General features: G+C 35.0%; 1 protein-coding gene across 9 annotated transcripts in view; it reads left to right on the plus strand.

The window, feature by feature from the left end:
- CDH18 (cadherin 18) overlaps positions 1–23,140 on the plus strand; it is a 487,356-nt gene that overhangs the window by 258,212 nt on the left and 206,004 nt on the right. For 7 of the 9 annotated variants that reach the window (XM_027668439.1, XM_027668449.1, XM_027668440.1 and 4 more), the window contains one exon: positions 9,468–9,566. The exons of the other annotated variants lie outside the window; for them this stretch is intronic. The gene's annotated coding sequence lies outside the window, so the exon portion shown is untranslated. The remainder of the gene's footprint in view (positions 1–9,467; positions 9,567–23,140) is intronic. 9 annotated transcript variants of the gene reach the window in all.

A 23,140-nucleotide genomic window follows, 5' to 3' on the forward strand; every position in this document is an offset into this window, starting at 1 on the left:
AAGCACAAAGAAATTAATGTCAACTTTAAAAAAAATAAATACAATGCTTGGTACTGTTAAAAGCATGTAAAAATTATTGGTCACATTGTGTGGCATTAAACTGAGCTATTCTTTGACTCAAGTCTGCTTATGTTCACAGATCGGAATGTGCATTTCCATAACTATATTAAATTATTTATTTGAACTCTATGATTAGTCAGCTTTACCAAATGAGTGATATACTGTTATACAAAAGTTATAAATTTGGATTTGAATTCTGTTTATTTCACATCTCACTCTTGTTGGGTGCTAGAAAAGCTGTGAATGAAAATCTTTTTTGTTCAAGAGTCTATGAAGTGTCTTTCATTTTCAATAATTATACCTTGTCCAGGAGAAATACTCTTGTTCTGTCTTTTACTTGTTAACAACATTTCTGTATTGGTTAGAATGAGACTTAAGCTGACACTTCAAATTGCAGCGGGGTGAAATTTCTCAGGCTTGTATTTGGTTGAACTTTCAGTCATGTTCTGTTGTTGATGGTATGAAAATTGATAGAATAAATAAAAAAATAGCAATATGGAGACAATCTCTAAAGTTGTAGGGCAAACATTTGAGATATTCAGAGCCAGGTTTGAGACTCTATCGCAGTGAATCCTGTGCTATTTGTAAAGTATAAGTGCTGCTTCAGTAGAGAACTTCCTATAATTAGTAAAAATTTAATAGTTTAGCAATGGTGGCAGGACAACAGTGTTTTTATTAATTTTGAGGGTGTTGAAGTGCATATGCATGTGTTTGTGCGTATTTGAAGGAAAAAGCAGTTGATAAAAGGGAGGTAGCTCCTTCAGTTTGTTCAATAGTGAGAAAGATTTCATTTGACTGTTAGAAGGTATTTTTAACACTGATGTATTGTATTAGCACCTGGGAACTGCTGACTCTTCTAAGTGTAAAACCTTGGCTTTCAGGAGAGGTGAAATAAAACTGGGGCATATGAGCAGCAGTGTAGCATGGCAGCTATTAACTGCTCATGTAACTGCCAATATTTAAAAATAAAAAGGAAACTAATTTATGCCAGGATTACAGTCCTCAATCACTATTTCTTTTATGTTTTACATTTGGTCTTTCAATAAATAATAAGCCTTCTTACTGGAGTAATAAAAAAAAAAAAAGAAGAAAGCTACACATCATTTATTACATGCAATTTCCACACACTTTCCTGATGAAGAACATTTCTTATATATTTGCTGTTCATTAAAGCGTGAATTCTTGCATTCATATTAGGGAATTTGAGCTCAGAGTTATTATCTTGCTTATTCAGCCTAGAGATATCTTAAATATTTTTGTATTTGCATGGGAAAAGGTATAAAATGATCAGTTCATTTAGCATTGTATGTTAAGTTTGGATTTTGTTTTGTTTTGTTTTGTGGTTTTTTTAAGTTATGATACATATGAGGCTTCTTTTAGAAAACTGCTGAAGTGTAACATTAATTCTTATTAATTTTCAATGAATGCACAACTAACACTTTGAAATCCAATGTAGCTTTGTACTAGAAAACCTTCTAATTTTTTTTGGAAAATGACAAGGCAATCAGCAAACTAACATATTTTCAAGTGGTACTCTACATTTCTAGCTGGTTGAGCTTCTTTCAGTGTCAGGTAAAGACTACCAGAGTATTCACAGCAACAGTTGATTCATATGAGGTCTAGTGTTTCCTAAACTGGATTTGTTTGTTATTCTGTGTATTCTCAGGACAACTATCCTAGGCATGAGGTTCACAGCACATTAACACAGTGAGTACACCAGAGTTGTCTCGTGCAAGAGCATGGTGGGAAGGTAGTTACTGCTCCTGGAGCAGATGATGTGACCAGCTGCCACAAGTCCCTTCAAGCAGCAGGTACCTCATCGTAGGTGTTGACCAGACGTGTTATCGGCATTCAGACTACACATGGCTTTTATATAGGGAGTGGGTCCCCAGTGCTGGTGGAGTTCTGTGGTTCAGTTCTGAGCTTGCCCTGGGACATAAGTGCACTGGCCTGATGGTGCATGTCACTTTTGTGCTATAAATTGGACACTAGGTTTAGAGGGCTTAGGGGGAAAGATCTTATTACATGAATATTGTCTTGTAGGAGGCCTTTGTGTTTCTCAGATCCCACTCAAAAAAATGCATCATTCTAATACCAACTATGTTTCATACTATCAGAGAAATGTAATGTCAGAGACCTCTTGATTTGTTAAGAAGGAGGTAGTACGTGGATATGTGTTACTAGAGAATCAAGCCTCAGAGAGCATAGCGGAGCCTATGCAGAACATATGCAAGATTATTCAGCCAAAAAGTCACTGCTTTTCTGTAGGACTTGGTTTTTTTTTCTTGACTTATTTTTCTGCTAGATTAGAGTGCTATGTTATTTTATATGAAGTTTTGGCAAGTTCCAGATCTAACACAGTGAAAACTGGGAGAGCAACAGGCTGGATGCGAGGGAAAAAAATAGGGCATCGTTATTTTGATAATCTTTCTTTAGCAAGGAGGTAGATGAATGGAAAAGATGACCAGAGGGATGTTCCTTTGTACAGACATTTGAAAAGTGGCTTCCTAGGTGGAAACCTATTTAGGAGATTTATAAATACTTCCTGGATGTAAATATAAGGAGAGCTATCAGGAAGACTGTTGTTGACTAAGCCTTACATTGTGACTTGAAGGCCAAGGAACTTGAGCTCTTTCAGACTATATAGGTCAGATGATGACTGATTTCCTAAAGCTATTAATGGCTACTGTGCTACTGAAGTCAGTTTTACCTATGTTGTTACATTATGGAAGTGTGTTTGGTCAAATATACTATGTCATGTCAACATGCCTATAAGTTTCCTAATTCTGAACCAAGACAGGAGAAGCCCTCATTTATGTTTGTTTGGAAAAATTTGTCTGTTTGCTTGTTTTTAAGAATAAAAGGTATTATGTTCTTGGAATGCAAGGAATTTACTCCACAGGACCACTGTGTGATAATTTTGATCATTATATTATAATGAGCACTTACTCTAGTCATTGTGGAGCTTAGTATATCTTAATGAGTGTTGTGACTCCTCTGAAGAGCAAAACTCAAGAATGTCCCCATGCACGTGGCTCATTTAAATGGATGAGTTACACATATTGAGACCTGTGTGCACATACTTATTTGCAACACATAGCTGTAATTTTGCTTTAAAAGCAGGGCAATATTTTTCTTAACTTTACAGAAATCCTAAAACATGAATGCTTCTATACCTATCATTCATATTTCATACAAGGTGAAATATGAGTGGTTTCACTAAAACACTTTTGTATTAAAGGACAACTTGTAAATTTTGTAAATTTTTTGTTCAGGACTGACATGTATTCATTAAAATTATAGCTCACAAGTTAGTCTGATTTGGTACTTGACCCCACTCTAAATCTAAGCTTTTTAGATACAAGTTTATGTTTTTTGAAAAATATTGATTAATATTTAAATAGGGCTACGGCATCTGTAAACTCAATAGAGGAACATTCTGGCATCACTGTATTCAGGAAAACGAGAACAGGAAACTGAATGTTATACAAATTGACTAGTAGACAAGGTCTTAAGCCTATCAGTCTATCTCGTCAATCTTTGTAGGTTGCTGGAAGTCTTGCTGTGACACCAAAGCTTTTGATGATGACATTTCTGTAACATCCACATATGGTGTTAGCCTAAAGGGAAACACTTTACTCTTCTCTATCATCTCTTGATGTTGCCACAAAAGCCAGCTTTAAAATGAGGCAGTGGGTTTGAAAAATACTGTTTTATTAACATTAAGGCTTAAAAATATTAACTAATCTTCTGAATTGGCAAAGTTGTTTGTCCTTCACAAAACCTGAAGGCCATCTTCATTTTATTATTCTAAAAATTGCGGTATTAGTACATTCAACCTGATAGACAACTCTTTAATCAAACTATTCTTTTATTTTCTGTACTCTTCCTCTACTGTGTCATTTTTATTTGAACATCTTTTACCATCCACAGAGAATTGCAAAAAGGAATTTACTGAATTTATGAGTACACAACAATTATTTATTTGCTGATAGAAACAGTAGATAGGTAAGGCTCACCTACTCCCAGGCAGAATGTTATACTACCTGCTAACTCAGATGTGATTTCCTGCTGAGTTCCTGAACACCAGTTACCACTCACGTAGGGAAGTGTGAACCTCCATTGCTTCTGAGGACAGGGCAGTTGTTATTCTTGATGAGTTTTTTGTCTTCCCAACTCTCCACTTTTCCGTTTATGTCTTTATACCTTTTTATTAATTTTTTCATTACTTTTTAATTATTGCCCACTCTATATTTTCACTTCTGCCTTTATTTAACTCTAGCTACATTAAAGCTCCAAGTTCTTCGCTCCATTTTGGTACACTGTTCAATATACCTGGCATCAGAGAAAATTTGGAAAAAAGATGACTTTGAATAATTACAGAAACAAAGAATTTCAAATGGATATTTTTGAAGCAAATTTGGCCCCATTCCTGCTACAACTGTGAACTTATGTTGTCTGCAGGAAATGTTATTTTATGGACTGCACATAATGACTGGCCTTTTAAGCTCCTGCCTCCCCATGTATCTCATACCAATGAAAGGAACTGTTGTATACCTGATGTGCAATTCTGCTGAGTAATTTTGGCAGTTGGTTTAAAAGGCCAGAAGGGAAAGGAGAAAGGACATGAAGTAAAGAATTAAATAAAGAAGTAAAAGTATGTCATTTAAGAAAGAGATTGAAACTTTTTTTTTTTTCTTGCATATGATAAAAGAAAAGAAGGGCATGACTAAATGTGTGGCTTGCTCCTCTTGAAGTATTGTTCCCGATTATTGTAGGAAAGGTGTCAATTAGAGTCAGCTTCTTTATGCCTTCTTATCTTCTGCTTTTCACAAGAAGATGTAGTTCGTTTTACAGGTTACCACACAATGAAGTTGATTTTTTTCCCCCTTAAGAAGCTATTTATGCAGTATATATCTCACTCCTAAAGAGGATTACAGGCTTAGACCAAATAATCAGGGTTTGTAAATACTTTTTATGATATTATAAGCAATATACTAGATATTGAAAATTATACGTATCTTCTGCTTAATTTTCACATACGTATTTGCATACTGAGTTGGATTTCAACCTTGAAATATATTGAGACTCAATAGCCTCAGCTTTTATTGATGCTTCTACTCAACAACACAGAAAAAACTTTGCAACGGAGATGGCTTCTGTTGGCATTAACCTTCTCATCATACTGATCGAGGGGCTTCTGCGCAGCTGCCACCATTATTCTAGCCTGAATAAAGTGCACTGAAAATTTGTCTTCAGGAAGCAGGTCTTCGCAGCAAGGTTGACATGAGGACTTATTAAAAAAGTCATCTTCAGATGTATACATTTCATTTTTGGATGAAGGATATCACTCTTGTACCATCTGCAACAACTGTAACAGTTGTACTGGAATAATCTTTACAGATATAGGAAACTGTTCATCCAGTTGCTAGCATCTGCCTATTTTATGATAAGGAGTTTTCTTCTTGCTATGAGGACTAAATGAATTCTGCATGTCAAATCTTTGCATAAATTAAGGGAAAGAACTCTACCAACCAGACTAACGTTTCAACATTTTAAATATACTAAGTTGAAAACCATGAATCTTTCTTATATAGCATAGCCCAGTTGAAAGTTATCAATTTGGTGTTGGGTTTTTTTTGGGTGGTTTTGGGTTTGTTTGTTTGCTTGTTTTTTCTTTTTTTTTTTTTTATTTTATTTTCAGTTTATCTTAAAATGAAGGTTTTTTATAAGTGTTATGTGTTCCCATGCAGATATTTCCTTTCTCTTTGACTCTGTTCCTTATTGCATAAACAAATCCTTTCATTTTTATTTGGTTACTTTGCAAGTTGTAAATAACTACGACAAATGCACCATCTCTGTGTGTGAAATCTCAAAAATATTGTTATTGAGTAGATTCCCAAAGGCCTTGTGAGACTAGTATCTTAACATTTATTCAGTCTGATCCTCTACAGTTTGCACTTTTTCAGTTCAAAAGACCACATAATTCTCTACTGCCTAAAGGCATGAGAGATTGGTTTTTCTCACAAGCAAAATGAATAGGTATTTTCAGCTCCCTCCATTTTTTTTAAAGTTTGTCTTTGAAAACTTAGGATGATGAATTTGAGATTTCCTTTTAGGCACATGCTTATTTCTTTCCATCACTTATATTTTAAGGTTATACCTCTCACTCCTCATTGTTCAAGTGCAGTAGAGGTTTATTGAACTCTTTTTTGTCAGGTAGTACAGACAGACCACAGTACTACTTTTACTTTTGAAGACCTTTTTATACCTGACATGTCTTGTAGTAACTTTGATGTTGCCTAATTGGAATCTTGGACGTGAAAAAATAAATAACTGAATGAAGAGATGAGCAGCAGGCCTAAGGTTGTACAGAATCTTATTTTGCTTTCAATCATTCTTCTGTTCCTGTGCCTTACAGTCAGGTAACCCTTTAATACTGTTGCTTTATTTATGTCTACCACCCATTCCTGAATTTGAGTCTCTCAATTATCTGTCTCCCACACTTTGAACTCAGAAGCGCCTGAATTTGCATTTGTCTTCATGGTCCCTCTGAATCCTGATCCAATCTTTTAACTAGCCTCCTTTTTAGTGTCTTACCCTTCTTGAACAGTTATTTTTCATCCTGTCTGCTCTACTTGTCTCACCTAATTTAGGCTTAAGTTTCTCAGGACAGTAATATCTGTCTTAAAACTGTACAAATACCCTTCACACAGATAGTTCTGCAGAAGTCCTGCAGAACCGATTTGGCATTACCCAGCACAGTGCTGCAGACCAGCTACCAATAGTCACACAGAAAAGGACATGGGAATCTGGTGGGCAGTGACTTACTGGTGAAGCAGCCATGTGTCCTTACAGCAAGGGAGGCTTCCTGATGGCTAGGCACAGCAGTAGGGTTGGGGCAGGGGATTCTACTCTTCCATTACAGTGGGACAGCTGTACTCTTTTTTGCAGTGCTCCAAAACAAGGAGGTCAAGAAAATACAGTGGTGAGTGGAAGGCCCCTGAGGTTCTGGAGGATTGCCAGGAGACAAGAGAGGGCATCACAAGGAGGTGGTTGCAGGAGCAGTAGAGGAATCAGAGCCAGGCTCCCCTGGGAGATGCACAGCAACAGGGCAGGAGACACTGGCCACAAGTGGTGGTGAAGGAGACTCCCATGGAATTTGAAGAGGCAATTTTTCACATGCAGCAAGGTTTAGCACTGAGACAAGTTGCTTAGAGAGGGACCTCTAGCCCCAGGGGGTTTTAAAACTCATCTGGACAAGGCCCTAAAGCAACCCAGCCAAACTTAGAAGGTAGCCACACCTTGGGAGGAGACTGGAATAGATGATCTCCAAAAGTTCCTTTCAACACACAATTTTGCTTTTATTGCCCAGTGTGCAGTCTTATTTGCAGTAAGTGTTTACTTAATCGTTTTCTATTTTTTAAAAATAGCAAAGTGTAGAGTCCTGTGAAGCTATGCAGTGATTTCACAGGGATCAAATTCAGGTCTAAGTCTTCAGCACTGTAGTTTTTTAAGTCCTGACTTGGGAATGTATTTCATCTAAGTACTCATTTCTAGTAACTTTGGATGTGAATGTCCACTTCAAACTTCAGTTCTTGGAGAAAGCGGGTTGTTGAGACAGACTCATTTTTAGAGGATGCTTTTTTTTACCTGTACTGATTACTAAGGCAAGTCCCCTTCTTCCAGAAATGTGTGTTTTTGAAAAGAGTTAAAAGTATTTATGGAGGGGTAAGAACACTGGTGAATGGAAAAATTCAGGACTTGGAGCACGAAAAGGATAAATAGGACTTGTTTGTCATAATGGCAAGAGCAGAACTGATTTATAGACTTTGACATCTTTAAGGCCAAAGGAAAAGATAAACCTGTGAAGGTGAAACAAAATGTTTATATCATCTTGGGGTAAGATAGAGAAAATAGAGTGATCACCAGGAGGACCAAAGATTTGTTTGGCACTGGAGTAGTACTTGAAGGAAAGAAGTTGAAGCTCATGAAGCAAAATTACTCAGAGGTACAAGAGAGCATTCTAGAAAATAATAATGACAGAAAACTTCTTTGTGTGCTTAAAACATTAATTTGTAAGATAACCCTCTTATTTAGTAGAGCAGAATTAAAAGTCCTTCTTCTGATTTCTCTGAGTTTAGAATTAGTTTTTCCCCTCAAGCACCACGCCAGTACAATTAAGAGAGTTAATTTACAGTATGGCCTGGCAGAAAGTACTAATTTGTAGTGCTTTTCTCAGTTTGTTGGGGCCTAGCTGGCATTAAGCAAAGGGAAGCACAAACCGTCCTAAGGGACTGACTCTACTGCTTCATTTCTGAGTATGCTTAATATTTTTCTAATTTCTCGTGGAGTTGCATTTGATAATCCTGAGTAAATGTTACATGTGTAGTGCATTGCGCAACCTTTGGAGAAATCTCAAACAACCTTATTATATCTCTCCTGAGAATATGCTAAATAATGTGGAGAAAATAAGTTTCTTGCAGATGGACACAGAAAACAATGCAGACATTGCGCTGAGCAAGATACCATCTTTGTAATTATTTGCCTTTTTATACAAAAAGAATAATACCATGTTATATTTTTGTCTGCATTAAGTTCTACAGTAGTGTGTTTTTGAAACAAAAGTATTTTTAAATTGTTCTATTAAGTTGATTTTATCCTTTAGTTTTAATGGTTTAGATTTTTTGTCTGGAATGAAAGATCTATTCGTTGGCAAGGTGCAGCTCAATATCAGCTTAGTAAGATTCCTATCTGTTATGATTTGCATGGACTACAATATTTCATTTTCTCTGAAATACTATTGAATGTGTTAGCTGGCACCTGATAGAATCATAATTGAGTTCAACTGCCAACTCTGGCCAGCTACTTCAAAATAATCAAATGTTTCTATTTCTTGGAAGTGGCACATATACTGTATCATTTTTGCTGTTGTAGTGCCTCTCAAAAACACCTAACTTTTTTCCTGCTTCTTCAAATGAGAAAGGTAATTTAGATTTTGTTTTTTCTTTCCAGCATAGAAATCAAATTAGAGTGTGTTTTATTCAGGCAGAAATTATAAAAGTAGCTACTTCACTCTTCCCTTTTCTTTCTTTTCCAATGAAGCAGTGTGTCATCTTTTTGAATTTGTTACAGCTTGCTGACCAAGAGGAAAGCAAACATGGCGTCTCTCTTCTGTTTATTAATGACTGCCTGTCTTTTTTTTTATAATTTGAAGGGTTAAGGATGCTGAGTAAGCATTGCAGTAACATTACTTTACAAGTACCTTTGATATTCCCATCTGAAATTTATGATCTCTTCTACAGGACCAGAACTACAAAAAATTTCCAATCCAGTTTCTGAAAAGGGACTACATTAAATGAATATTTCCAAGGCTATCTCAGTAAAATCTTCTTTTTCATTTCTAGGTGTTGTGAAATGAGCAGAGAATAAATTTTATTTGAAGTAAGCAGAGAGGAGAAGCACATCATTTTGGCTACACCACGAGTCTGGAACCCAAGAAGGAGGTGAACTCACTATTTCCTTGCTTTTACAACAGAGTAATTTTTAACTGGGCAGCAGGCAACATTTACTTGCTTTTAGCGATTGGGCTTGGTTAGAAGGTATCCAAAGGGGCAGAACCACTGCCTGACTTTTACCACTGGGTCTATGGGATGTGGCAACAAATGGGCTCATAGAGATGGGCTTTACATGTACCCAACTCTTAAGCTTTGGAGCCGGCTGGTGTGGTCGTAAGATGATCAAGAAAGGAGAAGGATCAGGAAGCTCCAATGTAAAATTATCTGGACTGTCTCCTTCACTCAGTTGCACAGTGAATTTTAAATGCTGCTGGGTTCAGTAAACACTTCACATCAGCTTCTTCCTTATATGAATGTGGCCACTCCTGGAATAGGTTTTATCTTGCAAGGATATAGTTTTATCACATACTTCCACTTGCCCAGTGAGAATTCTCATAGTCTCATATTTTTATTGGTTTTGGTTATTCCATTAATGCAAGCTATCATATAAAGCTGAGGAGTTTGTTCTCTTTTTTTTTTTTTTTTTTTTTTTTTAGTTCCATAAGACAGAATTGGTTTTTTTCAAAGCCATTGACAACCTCTAAAAGAGTACAGTATTGTGTCTGTGGTATTCTGCCACTTCTTCCTTTCATCTGTCCTCCAAAACTTTGAGGCTGTGGTCTGAAATGCTGTCTTGGTTGCTGCTGAGCTTGGTGGCAAGATTACAGCTCCGAGCCTACCTCAACTGCTCTTTACTACATCCTGCTAGAAATTATTACAACCTCCTGTCTGACAGTAGAATTGTATCTGTAGCCTCTCCTTACCTTGTCTCTGTCAAATAAGCTGCACTTAAAAGCTAAGTTTAATCTGATACTAGGCATTTTGGCTGGCACCAGGACTGGTTAGGCATGAAGTTAAGCTAGCAGATCTGAGGAGATAGCAACATGATGAGAAGATGGTAATGAGCAACTAGGGCATGTTGTGGATGGTAACTTTTTGCTTTTTGACTTAACTCACTGTCAGCCAAAAAGATGGCTAGTAACATCTGTGTAGTTTTTAGAAGCGTGAAAAGATGGTGGAAAACTAGCAAAATATGTGTTAAGAGTTGATGATAAAAATATTTTTTCTAGATTTTTCTTTTTTTTGCTTTTTGTATTGCTGGATATCATTTGATTGGTCGCAAATGAAAGTTTTCTTCCTTGTAACATTATATTTTTATCCCATAAGCAAGTGGGCAGTAATGTCTCAGTATGAGTTTAGTTTTTATTTTAAGTGTTCAGCTTCAACTTAGAGAACGGGGGAATGAACCCTGCTTAATGAACAGGTCTACCTAAAATTAATTCTGAAAATAATGAGCCAGAAATTTTACTGATTAATGCCTGATGCAACACCAGTGAAGTCAAAACTGTTGCCTAGAATATAACTCAGAAATAGCTTGTGAAAATGTGCAGAAATCTCTCTTTGGAAGTTTTTTTAACTCTTTCCAGTATTTCCTAGTATTACCTCAAATTCTGTCAAAATCATTGCCATCAAAAGTCACTGTTGTCTCTGGAGGTCAAACTGCAGATGATGCAATTTTCATTGAGTCTAAAGACTTACTTTTTTTGCCTCAAAAAATTTCTAGTCATATGTTACCCTGGAAGTTTTGAGGCGATGATCATGGTTGTTTCCAATGCTCTTGTAGTGGCAATATGGTTAAATGTTCTTTGACAAGCATTTCAGAAATGCAGGTTTATTTAAAAAAGGGTATAAATCTAGATGGACAGATGCTTGTATGTGTCTGTGTGATTATCTGTGCTCGTATGAAGGCTGACTTTCTTATGAACTCCCACAAAAAAATGTGGAAAACAGATGCTATGCTGTCTTTATCTCACCATATGATTTTTATTTTTAATAATTATGCAAGTCCTTCACTAAGTTTGTGTACATAGTTCCTATGCTCTAGTGGGTCTAGAGCTGACCCATTAAATAATGAAAAAGCTTTTGTAGCTAGATGTACCAATCTAATTATTAAAGGGGGAAAAAAAAATTATGACCTTATGGCCTGCATAGTTCACTTCTGATAGTCTATTCTACTTTCATTTTTTTTGTCAGTAGATACAGGTAACTGGTTGGAGCTGATAAAAATCATAGATTTCTTTCCTGGCTCAGATAAGTTTTATGCCTTAGCACTCCTTATCTTTGCTCTTGGTTTACAGATTTTGAGAACACAGATGTTTAACAGTCACTGTAATCACAGAAAGTTTACTATATAGATAAAGTTCAGTTTCCTAACAGAGATTTCCTTTATAAAAGTGTTTATTGACCATACTTGTCTAGTGTTACAGACTTACTGAAAATTGTAGTGGGAGGAAAATCTAGTCATTGATCTCTACTTTCACGTTTTTTTAACTTCATGTAGCTTGTCTAATTCAGTTCCAGTGGTGAGGTAACTTGGTCTGTAATGCTGGGTGTCCGGATAAACCTGCAGAGAATTAGAACTGAGTAAGCTGCTGGTGAGAAGGTAACAAAGGTTAAAAGAGCATCTAAGACTCAGTGTTGTAGCTTCTTTCCTTACGATATATGTGACACATTTGACATGAAATTGAAAGGTTCAGTTGTTAGATCTATAAAAATACCCACAAAACATGACCAAGATAAAAGGTGCATAGAGTGGAAGGTCATATTTTCTTCTCAAATGGATGGTTCTTTGACTATAGGTGGTTTAGCAACTAAAACTCACAGAAATAAAAATGGGGTTTTTTAAATTTTTTTTCCTCCAGGGAGATCTTTTTGTTGTTATATCTTTAGAAGAAATACTTTTTTCTTTTCCTTTTCTATTATCACAGATCCTGAAGTGGCTGATTACTTTTGTTGGATAACCTTGTCTAACAAAGTAATATCTGAAGAGGTGAAACAATCCTTAAAGTAATGCCAGAGAGTGAAAAATGTCAAGATGTCAAAGATGTCTTCTGGATAGGTTAGAAGTTATTTTCAAGAGTACATATTGAAAGGGAAAGGAATTGGGTCCATTGGGCTTAACTCAAAATACAGTTTGACTGTGAAAACTAATAGTGCTCCATAACAACAGGGTTTTGTCTGAGAAATACAATCAGCCGTATAACAAGAGCAAGTCAGCTGACCGTAGTTCATATTCAGCCTTGTCATAAACAGGTTAAGTATTTTTTGTAACAAGTGCACTGTTTATAATTAATTTTAATGTTACTGTTTTGTGGGTTTTGTTCTGTTTTGGTTTTATTTGAAACAGTAAAACCCAAAAAAGAAAGTGGAGTTGCTGAGCATGCTTCCCTGTCTCAGGGTTGCAGATTATCCTGAGTAGGGATCTCTAGCCCACTCTCTAGAGCTTTCAAAGGTAAAAGACTAGCCCACCCTCTAGACTGCTTTCAAAGCTTGTATGAAAACGTTAGTAGAGGAAAAAAAGTCTTCCAGTGATCATTAAGAGTCTACTTTTGTATGTGCAAAACTTTCAACAACATGCAGGAACATTCAGGACATAAGAAGAGGTTTTAAGGTTTTTACATTTCTGGAGAAGCTTTGAATGTTTAAATAAATATCCACTTCCTCAGACACATTTTTATGTTCAAAGTGGACAAGAAGAAGGAATGCGACTCATTATACTAGGGCATATATTGTATTGGGTTCACTTCAATAGTCCAGATAAGTAGGATATTTTGAAGAAAAACTTAATTAAGGAAACTTGATTAAGGAAATTCAAATTCAAATTCCCCAAATTCTTGAGACCTGTATAAGGAGCAAAAAGAAGAGAAGTATGTCTCAAAATCTGAAAGTAACTAATAATCTAGAAGATTTTTACTGTTTAGGTCATTAATTTAGTATGTATTATAATGTATCAGTAACAGCAGAGGAGTAATCAAGGAAAGAAAGGGAGGAAAAAAGGGCCTCAGTGTATTCTCTCACTTGTGTATAAAACCAGTTTAATACATGGAGGAATTCTTTTTAGTAGTATTTTAAATTCAGTAATTATCTTGGAGTGTTGCTCCTGTGTATATCTATTTTTGATTTATTTTGGTTTAATGATAAATGCAAAAATAGCCTATGTTATAGAGAATAAAGTTTTGGTATGGTATTGTAGTATTTTAGTTAAAATTTTGGAGTAGGCCTAAGGACTTGCTCTGCAAAACATTTTCCAGGAAAAAATCAAGTATAATTTGCTTTCTCATAACTCCACAAAAGACTTCTTGCATTTAACGAAAACAACCCCCTCCCAAAAAAAACCCCAAAGCATCCAATCCAATAGTAACTCTTGATGGTTTCAAAAAAATAAAAAGAATTAATATTAGTGATAAAGGATCTGATTACATATTTCACTATTACAAGGATAATTCTTCAATTAAATATCTCCTTCTTTATTGTACTGATTAATCAGGCCGTTGCATTGTTACAAATGAGAGGATCTAGAACTGGGAGATTTAACCCAATTGTATGATAATTTTTTTTCAAAATTCTTCAAATTATACATTCAAGTAACTGTTAAAGTTTTACAAAATTTCTCATTAGAATAGTAAATAAAAGTAAGTTTTAATTCTAAATGGGGTGGATACTTCTAAATAAGGAATTTCACCTTTTTTTGTAGAATGCAACATTTTGATTTCCAAGTCAGAGGTGTATTTTATTTCATAGTTATATAGTCAATAGATCTTAACTTATGGGTTAAAAAGATCACTTGTGAATTATGTTGGCTGCAAACATTTTTATAGATTTTTAATTTCTTATAGATTTTTTCCATTCTATGAGAGGAAGAGAAAAAACTGATGTAGTAAAGATGACTGTGTTTCAGATGAGCCTGAGATATAGGTGGCAAACAGGTCTCTTAGCTGTTGGTGTCATGCTGCTGTGATGCAATTTAGTAGCATATGTCAACACTTCCATAATATTATGCAGTGTTTATTCATTGTATAGATTTACTTCAATACATAAATGAACAGAATACAGGAAAAAAAGCAGTCAACATTTATATAATGAAGTTTTTCAGATGTTTGATACATACTATAGTGAATTGCCATGGTTTATGATGTTTTCTATCTCTCTGCTTGAATATGTCATAAATACAGTTCTTTTGGATTACATGCAGTACAACCAAAGACAGACCATTTCAAAATGCACTTTGGTCTCATTTTCTGAGAGTGAGAAATATTTTATATCGTGAGGTGATTTAATAGTTGACATTAGGGAAGGATGTCTACCTAAATTCAATCTGGTGGCTTTTAACTACTTATGTGATTTGCTAGCATGTTCTTACCTAACTTGTAAAATACGTACCAGATTCACAGTTGACTGTGACCTCTCAAAAGGATAATGATGTGTTCACATGTCTAAAACCTGTGCTTCTTAAAAGTTGAAAATAGTATGGTTTTGGGTTTAGATTTCGTGTGTGTATGAACTGCAAGATGATTTTACATTATTCATTCATTTCACAGTAAAAAAGTATATTTTAATGTACAAACCAAAATTAGAGTTTTGTGCTTTGAGGCCAGTTTGTGCAAAATGATGCAGTCATGTATCCAACATTCAGAGTCATTTCTGGTAACAACTTTACATTTGTTTACATGTTTTAGTTTCTGCAGCTCATTTTATTATGGCATAAATATTTTTTTTTAATACAATTTATATTCTCCTCATTGTCCAATTATCTTACATATTGTCAGCAAGGTTTTTTACTTACTACTTATTAGGATGACAGACCAGTAAAGTGCATAGATTTTCTCAGCCCCATTGATTGCTGGTGCTGAAGAACAATCTAGTCTGTGTATATGGGATGTATTTTCCATATATGTAAAGTAAGTCTTTTTTTGGCAAATACCATATGGAAAGGTGTTGACATTTCATGTCATTCTTTATCTGTTTTTGTCACAAAATGGTGTTTGAGATGCAATGTTTCTGCACACATAAAAGGGCAGAAAACAAGCACATAACTTTCACTACTCTGACAATTTAGCAAGTGCCCACTTATGCAAGTATGGCTGTAAGTGGTAACCTAAGTTGTCTGTTTTACTTGATTGATTCTTTTTCCCCAGCAAAGAACAAAAACTGGTGAGGTTTTAAGTGGCTTTATAGTGAAACTACAGAAACATAAAACTTTTATTACAGATTCACATGCTTAAAAATGTAGTTATAGGAATTACATGGATTTTTTTTGTCCCTCGTGTCTAGTAAATCTGTAATTAAAAACACTGAATATGCTCATGATCAGAATTGTCTGGCATGGCTGGATTTATCCAGTTCAACCGTAAAAAATTTGCATAGAATCTTGATTCAACTTCTGAACCTCTTGGCTTTTTTTGATTGGTACAGTAAAATAGTGTTAAATTATGCCAACAACTGCAGGGATTTCATATGTGGAAATGTTGATTTACAGAGACATTTATGCTAAAAAATATTTTTTGTCATAAAATATCTCAGATGTATCTAGCCACAATTCTCACCATCTTCACTGGTCACCCACTTTATTTGAAATATTTTCCTCTTTTGTTGTATCACTTACACTTGCTGCCCAAACTATAAATCAGACTTTATAGTCATCTAATAAAAATGTAACCTTGGTGTTCCTCTGGAGAAGTAGGAGAAGAGCTGCAAGTGTGAGCCTGAAATCTAGGAGGTGGGATAATACAGGGAAATTTTTAAGTCAGATTCTCAAATCTACAGATTACTTAAGGCTACAGGCTTTACCTCAGGAACATTTTTTGTGTGAAGAGTCAGGCTGATCAGAATGGTTATTCCTTTCCTGTTAGGCTGGGATACTATAAATTAACCTTAGTGCAACTGTTCCATGATGTCTAACAGGCTAATTATTCCAAATGTATGAGCTAATTAATTACCTAGAGCTCACAGTGAGGAGCTGTTGTTCATGATTTCTTTATCTGTGGTACAGTTAAGTATTGTGCAGAAGTATACTTCTAAAACCTTGTCTGTGAGACTTGAAAGACTTCTGACGTCCCAACAAAGCTTAGAGAAGTCTCACTTGGATTTTCATAATACTGAAGAAATTTTAAGACTATTCTCTTTTACTGTGTTGCGTATTCCTAATAATTGTATCATTATTGGTTAGAGATCTGTAAAGATGTCATTTAAGAAGTAGAAAACTCAAACAGCAGAAAAACTTGCATTCATGCCCTGTTGCATCTGCACTTCTGCAGGCGGATGCTAAACTGACCAAAAAATGAACTTTTTTTTTTTCAATCTTTTACCTTGTGGCTGTTAGTATTGTCTTTCATATATTATTTGCACTATGATACCACCTATAGGCCCTTGTTAATATAATGCATGGAGATGATTAATGCACTGGTGTTGTGTGTGTGGTTGTCTAGAAACACCTTTACGTATATTTGGTAGAAGACCTTTGAAAACTAGGGAGTCCAGAATCACGTGGATTGGAGAGGACCTCTTGAGTTCATCCAGTCTGCTCTCCCAGCTCAAGCATGGTCAGCTATAGCAACTTTCCCAGAAACATGACCAACTGTGTGTTGAATTTCTCTGCAGATGAAGGCTTTACAACCTCACTGGACAACCTGAATTAGTGAGTTACTGAAGTAAAGATGTATTTTCTTGTGTTCATTTGGAATTTCCTGTGTTTCAGTTTATGCCTGTTGCCCATTGTCCTGTCACTAGGCAGCACTGGGAAGAGTCTTCTTCCCTTTTATTCAATCTCTCCCTTCAGGTAGTTATACATATTGGTAAGATCCCCTCTGAGAATTCTCATCTCCAGGCTTAACAGTTCCAGTTCTCTCAGATTTTCCAGTCCCTTCCTCATCTCCTTGGTCCTTTGTTGGACTCTCTCTGGTATGTATGACTCTCTCCTGGGCTCTCATACTGGAGAGCCCAGAACTGAACCCAGGACTCCAGGTATGGCCTCATCACTGTTGTGTAGAGAGAAAACATCACGTCCTTCGACATTACTGGCAACACAGTGACATAGCAGTGAGAGGGTTGTGGCATTAGAGAGTTCTGTTTTTCCTTTTTCAATAGGACCACTTTAAATATAACAAAGATGGAAATGTCTGTACACAGATGTCACTATGTTTTCAAAGTCAAGAGAAATCAATATTTAGTAATTTGAACTCAGTTAAATTTTTCATGCTCGGGAGCCCATAACTCAGTAAATATGTTTTTAATGGAGCTAAGAAATAAGATAATTTATTTTATAAAGCTGTGAGATACGCCACTTAGAATTAATTCATACAAAATTCCTAGTAGAATTTTGCAGTCTAAGTAAGTTTATAGGTAATTCGATCTCACACTATCCTAGTATTGAGACTAATGAATGGCTTATGGTGTCAATACAGATAAACAGCCACATTACTGCTAATAAGATCTCTGAAATCTTCCAACATATCCTTCATAAAATGACTTATGGAAAGACATGTAGTGGCTGCTTGATACTTAAATTTCTGTGTGCCACATTGAATCATTCATTAGCTTTTCTGCTGCTATGAAGATAAAATGCAATTTAAAAATTAAAATTTCATTCATTATCTAGCAAGGGTTGGGAGTGCGAGCGAAGTGTCTCTTGAAGGGATGGCCACATCAGACAGGCCTTGCATATCTTTGTAGTACTTGGAAGGGAGAATTAGCTGAGATGATGGTGCAAAATGATTTACATTTTTCTTTTTATTTCATAAAAAATCTTTCTTTGTTTTCTTACCTCTCATCATGGATGGTGCATGTGTAACTTCTGAGAGACAAACTTGAAAGTTCAAAGTGTCATTTATGCTGAAAAGACCTTCACGATCCTTGAGTCCAACCATTACCCTAACACTGCTAAGTCCAACATTAAACCATGTCCCTGAGAGTCACATCTATGGGTCTTTTAAATGCCTCCAGGGATGATGACTCCACCACTTCCCTTGACAGCCTATTCCAATGTCTGACAACCCTTTCAGTGACAAAATTTTTCCTAATATCCAATGTAAACCACCCCCTGGTGCAACCCGAGGCCATTTCCTCTTTTCATTTGTTACCTTTGAAAAGAGACTGGTAAGTTATGGAAAGACACTGAGTATGTATTGAAAAATATGTGGAGTCTATGCTATTGTGTGGTACTGGGCTACTACTGAGGAGGAGATAGTGGATTGTATCTTAACGAAAATAATTTACACCTTTTCAAAACTGCTATTTTCCATTTGCTCTGTCTGCTATGTTTGGGAAAAGGGTTTTATTTTGTGTCCTGTGAGTCATCAGATCTAGGAAGGAAGTGATTTTCAAAAGATTTTTCACACAAAATATCCTGTTATTTGTCACACAGACTGGAGGTTTATTTTTTTTTTTCGCCTGCAGGCTTGTGATTGTGACAGATACTGCTGTATGATAAGACTTGTACCACAGGCTCTATGGTAGATGAAGTTTGAAAATTATGTCAGTTTGAAGAGGTGGAAAATGATATAGTAAACTTAAAATCATTTACAGTGTGAGGGATATCCTGTTTATTAACTGAACTGCAGTAGTTGCTATTTCTGCAAGTTTTTATTTATGACCCTGTACAGAGTTTATTCCAAAGAACATTGTCTCACTGAGAGTAGATAGAAAATATTGTTGAAATGGCATTTGAGAGGGAAAGGTTTAATCTATTCCTGACAACTAGTGCTACCCAAACTCCTTCAGAATCTTGGGATCCAACATATCTTTGTAGAGATAAATTTTAAAGGTTAGGCATATCCTGACACCTTTTAAAAACCTTTTTCTTTTATAACCCTGCTTTTCTTTTTTCCATAGCTCATAAAAATGTTATTAGACTAAAGCAGTTTGTGTAAAGTCTGTATTGGGGTTATGCACCTGAACTGTTGGACTATGACTAACTGTATAGCATTAGTTGTCTTCCTCTTTTTCTTACTCTCTGAATGTTAGTTTATGTTAGGCATACCAAGTCACTCAGTTGTACAACTTTATATATATTTGAATTATGAGGAGCACCTTACATACTTAAAATCCTATATTCCTTCGTAACTTCTAAATTATTCCTTTTCTATTTTTATTATTTCTTTCTTAGTACAAAAAAAGTACTGTCAGTAATAATGGTGCCATGTAAGTACAATATATTTCTCTATGTTACTCTCAAAAACCAGAAAAATGGTAATCCCTTCCTACTGTGTTCTTGGATTTGTCCTAGAAATTAAAAGGCAATGGAGTTTGTCATAGTGTATTATGATAAATTTTTTGTGAGTCCTCACTATGAAAGGAGACAACACTATTCAGCCAATTAAATTACCTGGAATGGAGAAACTTCTGATATCTAGTGGGTAATTATAACTTGAACTAGTGTGTACTGTTTGCTCACATGACTGTATAAAATTTTTGGGGTCTGTACTGGTTAATGAACAAGGCGAGGCAGACAGTAGTATCAGTTGTTTGACCATTTTGCAGTATTGAAATACAGTTTCAGACATTGATTCTTCCATCAGTGGAACCTGGACTTGAATATGTATTTCCTAGATAATCCCACTTCTGAATGTCACTTATTGGAAGCAACTTGTGTGTAATAAAGATCATAATCAGATTCTTTACTGGATAGGAGTGTTTTAGGTACGAGTCATCCTCAGTCTTCACTGAGTATTGCTATGTTTGGTGATATTCTGATCACTTTGCACATGTAATGATCAGATAGTAGTTAGTTGTACACAGGAGAGTGCTTTATCATTAAAGGGAATGAATCCAAAAGACCTGTTCTTAATTTTGATTCGACCAATGTGGCTGAATGCTTCATATGTTTGGTTGATATCTGAGCTGAGATAAATTAATACAGTTAGATTCCTTTTATGGTTTTTTATTTTGAGCTTCTTCTGTAAGGAGGGGAAACATACATACAATGACACTTGGAATATGCAAGAGATACAGTCTGTATTTTAGTTAAAATTACTTTTTATTGACATATGGAGATATTTCTTAACAGACATGCAAAAGTTTCAAGAAATAAAACCATTGCTAACACACATGGTCTAATTCAGGTATGGTCTAACACCTAATCCAATAATACATACTGTCTGTATGTATATGTTATCCTTCCCTCCTCCACTGCTAACAACTTTTTAAACCATTGGCCAGTTCTTGCCAAGTTTCACAGATGGCTAGAAGCCTCAAGGATGTAAAATTTCCTATAAGTTTTACAAAAATAAGTACTGCTTCTAGGAGAAGAGCTTGCTGTGTGATAACACCTTCTACTAAATATCCCACAATCAAGAAAATACTCAAGTTATTTTGATTTAGCTGTATTATGATATAGCTATGTATTTCTGGGTTTGTGGTGTCATGAAGTGTGTTTCTTTCCAGGGCTGCTACAAAACAAGGTGCTAATTGCATCAGAAAGGAACAGTCTTAAAAGTTAAAATGGTTGGAAATTAAAAGGTCTTCTATTGATGCATTTTTTTTATTCCTGCTGTAAAAATATGATTTGATTAAAATTTTGTATATTAGTTAATAATTTAATTTTTTTTGCATCTTTTTAATATACCTGTGAAAAATTGTGCAAGGAATTTTTTTTCTTATTCATATCTGGACTATATGTTAATCAGTGGTATACCAGAGTGCTTCCCCAAAATGGTGAAATTATTCCTGAATTATGCTAGTACATATGAAAGGAGACTTTGTTATTTTTTTACTGGACTTTGTTGAAAGTTCTGGGGTATTATTTTGATTATTTTCTTGTTCTCTTATGTTTCTGTTCAGAGATATCTGAAACTTTTTGTAGAAACTTTTTGTAGAAACTTTTTGTAGAAACTTTTTGTAGAAACTTTTAAAAATACAATTTGCAAATCAGATTTAGAAAATATAATCAAGAAGCCTAAGTAAAATAATATTCTGAATAAAATACAGATAATTGAAATATAATTCTAGATATGTAAAGTGTTTAGAACACTGTAAGAAAATATGCTTTAACTGCAGAAAAAAAATCTCAAAATTGAGCAAAAGTAGAATTTCTTTAATCTTTGACTGTCAGGGGAAGGGAGTGATACTCAGGAATGTGGACACAGGAGAAGGAAGTGTCAGAAGTATGACAATTTATGAACTGTTTTAAATAAGAATTTTAGTACCTTACGGCAAATGTTAGGGAAATATTATTTACATCATGTGAAACAGCAGTTTGCTATCAAATATCTATACATAACACACTATTTTCAGAAGTATTACTTAAAAAATTTGATTTTTTTTCTTAGATACAGACAAAATGTGTGCCGTTCAATACAGTGAACTGTAAATATTCTGTCTTTATATAGGCAAGATTTACTTAACAATGTAGCACATAGCACTGTCACCAAAACATACCAATGGAAAATTTTTCTGATAGTCACTTCCTAAAGACCAAATGCGGGTGACCCAAAATTATAAAAAACTTAGTTTATGTAGTAGTTTGTTCAACACTGGAATGATAGGTGATCTTTAAGCAAAAGATGAGGACTCTGCACACTATGGAACTGTGGTTCACAGACTGACTGACAAGTAAAGAAAGACTCAGACACCAGAATCAAGCTCTGACAACAGTTTTATTCTGGATATAGGATGAAAAATGAATATATTTTGTGTGAGAATGCATAGAGAGTGAATATATGTATTTTTTTTTACGTCTCAACACAAGCACTGGTGAAAATAGAAGAAAACCAGACTCAAAGAGCTAGAATTTTGTCCTAAAAAAATACAATGATTTATGATTATTTTGATGTATAAATATTTGCAAGGCATATATTCAAATTTGTTTTTATAGGGAAGAGTATCAAACCTTGAAGAAATTTGAAGCTCTGACATGATAACTAGAGTAATTAAGCTACTTTGTTTTTGAAAACATGATAGATAGCTTTGACATGTTAAAAAAACCTTCCACCGTTATTGTTACTCCATTTCGTTTAGATAAACACTACTTTTCTTGTGGTTTTTTTTTCTTTGTCTTCCTCACTAGGGGAGGAGTATGAAAGTTTCCTGTCTAATGTGAACTTTCATGATTATTTGTTATTTTGTAACTAAACTATATAACTGGGAAACAGGTGAAATTTTAAATTTTTCAGTGAATGACCAATTGGTGACGATTCTGCTGTAACTAGTTTCAATAAGCTAGCATTTGCTCTAAGCCAGAAGATGAACACGATGCTTATTTTGTATGTTAAGTACCTGGAAACCTTTTCATTCTGAATTTTACTGTACTTGACAACAATTACTTCTTTCTTTGGTCACAAGTTGTCTGCGTTTTCAAGGAAGCAGAAATCTTGGATGAAAAGTATCCTTGTGATCATATATTTTACTTCTACATTTTGGGAGTTGCTTTTCATTAAAATGTTAATGGAGTATCTTGACTATATGTTTGCATAATGATATCACTTCAGTCTCAATGCAAAAGGAAAAACCGTCTGCTTTCTTTTCAAACCCTGAACTGTGTTATTTGGTAAATAAACAAAAGACTCATCTGGTAAAAACATTTTAGCTTCTGAGAATATTGTTTCAACAGCAATTTTTGAGTCATCCATTCTATTCAAATGTATCAGCATTGGTTATTCAGGAGGTTTGTATAAATAATTAAGATGTTATTACTACATAAATAAAAAGCTATTGCCACATGAAAATATCTTGCTTCTTACTCATGTTAAATA

This window comes from Corapipo altera, unplaced genomic scaffold (genome assembly GCF_003945725.1).
Source record: "Corapipo altera isolate COAL_440 unplaced genomic scaffold, ASM394572v1 184, whole genome shotgun sequence".
Lineage (NCBI taxonomy): Eukaryota > Metazoa > Chordata > Aves > Passeriformes > Pipridae > Corapipo > Corapipo altera.